Below are 8,475 nucleotides of genomic sequence, written 5' to 3'. Positions count from 1 at the left end.
AGTAGCACCCGGGCCCAAGGCGCGCTCGGGCTTGGCTTTAAGGCGAAGCCAAAGGGCACGTGCGGAGCACCGCAGGCCCCAATATCCCGCGGCCTTGGTCAAGCATGGCGTTTGATTGGGCGTGGGCGTCTCTGCTTCCCCACGCTGCCTCGGTAATTGCCCGATTTGACGAGTCTCTGCTGCATGCAAAGAAAAATCATCATTATTACCTTAGATCATGGAGGCCGGTGGTTGTCCTTCCCTTGGCTATAAATGGGAGGGGGGCGGAGCCCCCGCCGCCCATCTCTTCCCAATCCGCTTGCTTCTTGCTCTTTGCTGCATCACCAGTTGCAACACCAATGGCGCCGTCGAAGAGGTTCTCCGCTGCGGAGAAAGGGAAGGCCCCTCGCGACGGGCCCGGCTCCCCGGCGCCCAAGCGTGGACGCGGCCGTCCCCGCAAGCACACCGTGACCCCCACCGTGGCCCCTGATGTCTACTACACAACCTTCTTATTGTAGACGTTGTTGGGCCTCCAAGTGCAGAGGTTTGTAGGACAGTAGCAAATTTCCCTCAAGTGGATGACCTAAGGTTTATCAATCCGTAGGAGGCGTAGGATGAAGATGGTCTCTCTCAAGCAACCCTGCAACCAAATAACAAAGAGTCTCTTGTGTCCCCAACACACCCAATACAACGGTAAATTGTATAGGTGCACTAGTTCGGCGAAGAGATGGTGAAACAAGCGGTATATGGATAGTAGATAAAGGTATTTGTAACCTGAAATTATAAAAACAGCAAGGTAACTAATGGTAAGAGTGATCGTAAATGGTATTTCAATGCTAGGAAATAAGGCCTAGGGTTCATACTTTCGCTAGTGTAAGTTCCCTCAACAATACTAACATAATTGGATCACATAACCATCCCTCAACATGCAAGAAAGAGTCACTCCAAAGTCACTAATAGCGGAGAACGAATGAAGAGATTATGGTAGGGTACAAAACCACCTCAAAGTTATTCTTTCCAATCAATCTATTGGGCTATTCCTATAAGTGCCACAAACAGCCCTAGAGTTCGTACTAGAATAACACCTTAAGACACAAATCAATCAAAACCCTAATGTCACCTAGATACTCCAATGTCACCTCAAGTATCCGTGGGTATGATTATACGATATGCATCACACAATCTTAGACTCGTCTATTCAACCAACACATAGGACCTCAAAGAGTGCCCCAAAGTTCTACCGGAGAATCACGACGAAAACATGTGCCAACCCCTATGGATAGGTTCATGGGCGGAACCCGCAAGTTCGTCACCAAAACATACATCAAGTGAATCACGTGGTATCCCATTGTCACCACAGATACGCACGACAAGACATACATCAAGTGTTCTCAAATCTTTAAAGACTCAATCCGATAAGATTACTTCAAAGGGAAAACTCAATTCATTACAAGAGAGTAGAGGGGGAAGAAACATCATAGGATCCAAATATAATAGCAAACCTCGCGATACATCAAGATCGTATCATCTCAAGAACACGAGAGAGAGAGAGAGATCAAACACATAGCTACTGGTACATACCCTCGGCCCCGAGGGAGAACTACTCCCTCCTCGTCATGGAGAGCACCGGGATGATGAAGATGGCCACCGGAGAGGGATTGCCCCCTCCGACAGGGTGCCGGAACGGGTCTAGTTTGGTTTTTGGTGGCTACGGAGGCTTCTGGTGGCGGAACTCCCAATCTATTGTGCTCTCGAATGTTTTTAGGGTACATAGAGATATATAGGCGGAAGAAGTATGTCAGGGAAGCCACAAGGGGCCCACGAGGGTGGAGGGCGCGCCCAGGGGGGTGGGCGCGCCCCCTACCTCATGGCCTCCTCGAAGCTTCCCTTATGTGGACTCCAAGTCTTCTGGGCTTCTTCTGATCCAAAAATAAGTTCCGTGAAGTTTCAGGTCAATTGGACTCCGTTTGGTTTTCCTTCTCTGCGATACTCTAAAACAAGGGAAAAACATAAACTGGCACTGGGCTCTAGGTTAATAGGTTAGCCCCAAAAATCATATAAAATGGCATATAAATTCATATAAAACATCCAAGGTTGATAATATAATAGCATGGAACAATCAAAAATTATAGATACGTTGGAGACATATCGGCATCCCCAAGCTTAATTCCTGCTCGTCCTCGAGTAGGTAAATGATAAAAACAGAATTTTTGATGTGGAATGCTACCTAACATATTTATCCATGTGGTTCTCTTTATTGTGTCAAGAATATTCAGATGCATGAGATTCAAGACAAAAGTTTAATATTGATATAAAAATAATAATACTTAAAGCATACTAACTAAGAAATCATGTCTTCTCAAAATAACATGGTCAAAGAAAGCTATCCCTACAAAATCATATAGTCTGGCTATGCTCCATCTTCACCACACAATGTATTTAAATCATGCACAACCCCGATGACAAGACAAGCAATTGTTTCATACTTTTGATGTTCTCAAAACTTTTTCAATTTTCATGCAATACATGAGCGTGAGCCATTGATATAGCACTATAGGTGGAATAGAGTGGTGGTTGTGGAGAAGACAAAAAGGGAGAAGATAGTCTGACATCAACTAGGCGTATCAACGGGCTATGGAGATGCCCATCAATAGATATCAATGTGAGTGAGTAGGGATTGCCATGCAACGGATGCACTAGAGCTATAAGTATATGAAAGCTCAAAAAGAAACTAAGTGGGTGTGCATCCAACTTGCTTGCTCATGAAGACCTAGGGCAATTTGAGGAATCCCATCATTGGAATATACAAGCCAAGTTCTATAATGAAAGATTCCCACTAGTATATGAAAGTGACAACATAGGAGACTCTCTATCATGAATATCATGGTGCTACTTTGAAGCACAAGTGTGGTAAAAGGATAGTAGCATTGCCCCTTCTCTCTTTTCTCTCATTTTTTTATTTTTTTATTTGGGCCTTTCTCTTTTTTTATGGCCTCTTTTCTCTTTTTTTATTTGGGCTTCTTTGGCCTCTTTTATTTATTTATTTTCGTCCGGAGTCTCATCACGACTTGTGGGGGAATCATAGTCTCCATCATCCTTTCCTCACTGGGACAATGCTATAATAATGATGATCATCACACTTTTATTTTCTTACAACTCAAGAATTACAACTCGATACTTAGGACAGGATATGACTCTATATGAATGCCTCCAGCGGTGTACCGGGATATGCAATGAAATCAAGAGTGACACGTATGAAAGAATTATGAATGGTGGCTTTGCCACAAATACGATGTCAACTACATGATCATGCTAAGCAATATGACAATGATGAAGTGGAACGGTGGAAAGTTGCATGGCAATATATCTCGGAATGGCTATGGAAATGCCATAAGAGGTAGGTATGGTGGCTGTTTCGAGGAAGGTGTATGGTGGGTGTATGATACCGGTGAAAGGTGCGCGGTATTTAGAGAGGCTAGCAATGGTGGAAGGGTGAGAGTGCGTATGATCCATGGACTCAACATTAGTCATAAAGAACTCATATACTTATTGCGAAAATCTACAAGTTATCAAAGCAAAGTATTACGTGCATGCTCCTAGGGGGATAGATTGGTAGGAAAATACCATCGCTCGTCCCCGACCGCCACTCATAAGGAAGACAATCAATAAATAAATCATGCTCTGACTTCATCACATAACGGTTCACCATACGTGCATGCTACGGGAATCACAAACTTCAACACAAGTATTTCTCAAATTCACAACTACTCAACTAGCATGACTCTAATATTACCATCCTCATATCTCAAAACAATCATCAAGTATCAAACTTCTCTTAGTATTCAACACACTCATAAGAGAATTTTTTTTGTTCTTGGATGCCTAGCATATTAGGATTATTTAAGCAAATTACCATGCTATTTAACACTCTCAAAATAAGATGAGTGAAGCATGAGATTTCATCTATTTCTATAAAATAAAACCACCACCGTGCTCTAAAAGGATATAAGTGAAGCACTAGAGCAAATGACAAACTACTCCGAAAGATATAAGTGAAGATCAATGAGTAGTCGAATAATTAAGCAACTGTGTGAAGACTCTCTAACATTTAAGAATTTCAGATCTTGGTATTTTATTCAAACATCAAGAAAAGAAAAATAAAATGGAATCTAAGAATATCAAACATCTTGTGAAGAAGCAAAAACTTAGTTTCAACCGAAACTAACCGATAGTTGTTGAAGAAGAAAGGTAGGATGCCAACCGGGGCATCCCCAAGTTTAGATGCTTGAGACTTCTTGAAATATTATCTTGGGATGCCTTGGGCATCCCAAATCTTGAGCTTTTGTGTCTCCTTAATTCCTCTCATATCACGGTCTCCCTAAGTCTCAAAAGTTTCATCCACACAAAACTCAACAAGGACTTGTGAGATAAGTTAGTATAAACCATTGCCAAAACCTTATCATACTCTACTGTAGCAAATCACTAAAATTATTATTCAACATTTCATACTAAATGCCTCTGCATATTTAATAGTCCTATCCTCAAATAGAATCATTAAAGAAGCAAACATATGCAAACAATGCAAACATAACAGCAATCTTCCTAAACATGATAGTCTGTAAAGAATGTTGCAACATCCATACTTCCCTAACTCCAAAAATTATGAAAGAAAATTGCCACTGTATTAAATTTATCAGAGCTTAATATTCAAAAGGTTTAAAAATTTTATCACATTCTGAATTTTCTAGGGAATTATTGCAACAGCGGTAAACTTTCTGTTTTCAAACAGCAACATGTGGACTTCTAAAATAGGCATAGTAAAGGCTACCAATGCCACTTTTATTGAAATAAAAGACGCAAAACATTTTTAGAAATAACAGCAAGAAAATCCTAACAAAATAAATTGATGCTCCAAGCAAAACACATATCATGTGGCGAATAAAAATATAGCTCCAAGTAAAGTTACCGATGAACGAAGACGAAAGAGGGGATGCCTTCCGGGGCATCCCCAAGCTTAGGCTTTTGGTTGTCCTTGAATATTACCTTGGGGTGCCTTGGGAATCCCCAAGCTTAGGCTCTTGCCACTCCTTATTCCATAGTCCATCGAATCCTTACCCAAAACTTGAAAACTTCACAACACAAAACTTAACAGAAAACTCGTAAGCTCCGTTAGTGTAAGAAAATAAATCACCACTTCAAGGTACTGTAATGAACTCATTCTTTATTTATATTGGTGTTAAACCTACTGTATTCCAACTTCTCTATGGTTTATAAACTATTTTAGTAGCCATAAATTCATCAAAATAAGTAAACAACACATGAAAAACAGAATCTGTCAAAAACAGAACAGTCTGTAGTAATCTGGATCAAACGTATACTTATGGAACTCATAAAATTCTCAAATAAATTGATGGACCTGAGTAATTTATGTATTAATCATCTGAAAAAATAATTAACTAAATATAACTCTCCAAATACAAATGGCAGCAATTCTCGTGAGCGCTAAAGTTGCTGTTTTTACAGCATGATCAACAAGACTTTCCCCAACTCTTCCCAAAGGTTCTACTTGGCACAAACACTAATTAAAAGCATAAAACCACATCTAAACAGAGGCTAGATGAATTATTTATTACTAAACAGGAACGAAAAGCATGGAATAAAAATAAAATTGGGTGGCCTCCCAACAAGCGCTATCGTTTAACGCCCCTAGCTAGGCATGATGACTTCAATGATGCTCACATAAAAGATTAGAATTGAAACATAAAGAGAGCATCATGAAGAATATGACTAGAACATTTAAGTCTAACCCACTTCCTATGCATTGGGATTTTGTGATTAAACAACTTATGGGAACAATAATCAACTTGCATAGGAAGGTAAAACAAGCATAACTTCAAAATTTTAAGCACATAGAGAGGAAACTTGATATTATTGCAATTCCTACAAGCATATATTCCTCCCTCATAATAATTTTCAGTAGCATCATGAATGAATTCAACAATATAATCAGCACCTAAAGCATTCTTTTCATGATCTACAAGCATGAAAATTTACTACTCTCCACATAAGGAAAATTCTTCTCATGAATAATGGTGGGAGCTAACTCAACAAAATAACTATCAAGTGATTGAAAATTAAGATCAAGATGACAAGTTTCATGGTTATCATTATTCTTTAAAGCATACGTGTCATCACAATAATCATCATATATAGGAGGCATGCTTTCATCATAATAAATTTGCTCATCAAAACTTGGGGGACAAAAAATATCATCTTCATCAAACATAGCTTCCCCAAGCTTGTGGCTTTGCATATCATTAGCATCATGGATATTCAAGGAATTTGTACTAACAACATTGCAATAATGCTTATCATTCAAATATTTAGTGCCAAACATTTTATAGATTTCTTCTTCTAGCACTTGAGCACAATTATCCTTTCCATCATACTCACAAAAGATATTTAAAAGGTGAAGCGTATGAGACAAACTCAATTCCATTTTTTTATAGTTTTCTTTTATAAACTAAACTAGTGATAAAACAAGAAACTAAAAGACTCGATTGCAAGATCTAAAGATATACCTTCAAGCGCTAACCTCCCCGGCAACAGCGCCAGAAAAGAGCTTGATGTCTACTACACAACCTTCTTCTTGTAGACGTTGTTGGGCCTCCAAGTGCAGAGGTTTGTAGGACAGTAGCAAATTTCCCTCAAGTGGATGACCTAAGGTTTATCAATCCATAGGAGGCGTAGGATGAAGATGGTCTCTCTCAAGCAACCCTGCAACCAAATAACAAAGAGTCTCTTGTGTCCCCAACACACCCAATACAACGGTAAATTGTATAGGTGCACTAGTTCGGCGAAGAGATGGTGAAACAAGCGGTATATGGATAGTAGATAAAGGTATTTGTAATCTGAAATTATAAAAACAGCAAGGTAACTAATGGTAAAAGTGATCGTAAACGGTATTGCAATGCTAGGAAATAAGGCCTAGGGTTCATACTTTCACTAGTGTAAGTTCCCTCAACAATACTAGCATAATTGGATCACATAACCATCCCTCAACATGCAAGAAAGAGTCACTCCAAAGTCACTAATTGCGGAGAACGAGCGAAGAGATTATGGTAGGGTACGAAACCACCTCAAAGTTATTCTTTCCAATCAATCCGTTGGGCTATTCCTATAAGTGTCACAAACAGCCCTAGAGTTCGTACTAGAATAACACCTTAAGACACAAATCAATCAAAACCGTAATGTCACCTAGATACTCCAATGTCACCTCAAGTATCCATGGGTAAGATTATACGATATGCATCACACAATCTCAGACTCATCTATTCAACCAACACATAGGACCTCAAAGAATGCCCCAAAGTTCTACCAAAGAATCACGACGAAAACGTGTGCCAACCCTATGCATAGGTTCATGGGCGGAACCCGCAAGTTGGTAACCAAAACATACATCAAGTGAATCACGTAGTATCCCATTGTCACCATAGATACGCACGGCAAGATATACATCAAGTGTTCTCAAATCTTTGAAGACTCAATCCGATAAGATTACTTCAAAGGGAGAACTCAATTCATTACAAGAGAGTAGAGGGGGGAAGAAACATCATAGGATCCAAATATAATAGCAAAGCTCGCGATACATCAAGATCGTATCATCTCATGAACACGATAGAGAGATCAAACACATAGCTACTTGTACATACCCTCAGCCCCGAGGGAGAACTACTCCCTCCTCATCATGGAGGGCACCGGGATGATGAAGATGGCCACCGGAGAGGGATTGCCCCCTCCAGCAGGGTGCCGGAACAGGTCTAGATTGGTTTTTGGTGGCTACGGAGGCTTCTAGTGGCGGAACTCCCGATCTATTGTGCTCTCGGATGTTTTTAGGGTATATGGAGATATATAGGTGGAAGAAGTACGTCAGGGGAGCCACGAGGGGCCCACGAGGGTGGAGGGCGCGCCCAGGGGGGTGGGCGCCCCCCTACCTCGTGGCCTCCTCGAAGCTTCCCTTACGTGGACACCAAGTCTTCTGGGCTTCTTCTGATCCAAAAATAAGTTCCATGAAGTTTGAGGTCAATTGGACTCAGTTTGATTTTCCTTATCTGCGATACTCTAAAACAAGGGAAAAAACAGAACTGCCACTGGGCTCTAGGTTAATAGGTTAGTCCCAAAAATCATATAAAATGGGATATAAATGCATAGAAAACATCCAAGGTTGATAATATAATAGCATGGAACAATCAAAAATTATAGATACGTTGGAGACGTATCAGCCCCGTGCAGCCGTGGCGGTGCCGCTTCGTGTGGCAGGGGTCGCTCCGGTCGTGGCGGTCCTGTCGATGAAGGGAGACGTGCCATGGTCGCGCGGCCTCCTCGGCCGCGCTTCTACTCAGCGGAGGTGCTGCCGGAGTTCGTCAACTGGTCGGTGAACCCGGGCGGCAACTGTCTTCAGCTCCCGCGTTTCTTCATCTACGAGCTGCCAGCCTC

The sequence above is a fragment of the Triticum urartu genome, chromosome 4 (genome assembly GCF_003073215.2).
Source record: "Triticum urartu cultivar G1812 chromosome 4, Tu2.1, whole genome shotgun sequence".
NCBI lineage: Eukaryota > Viridiplantae > Streptophyta > Magnoliopsida > Poales > Poaceae > Triticum > Triticum urartu.
This window is presented reverse-complemented; position numbering follows the sequence as displayed.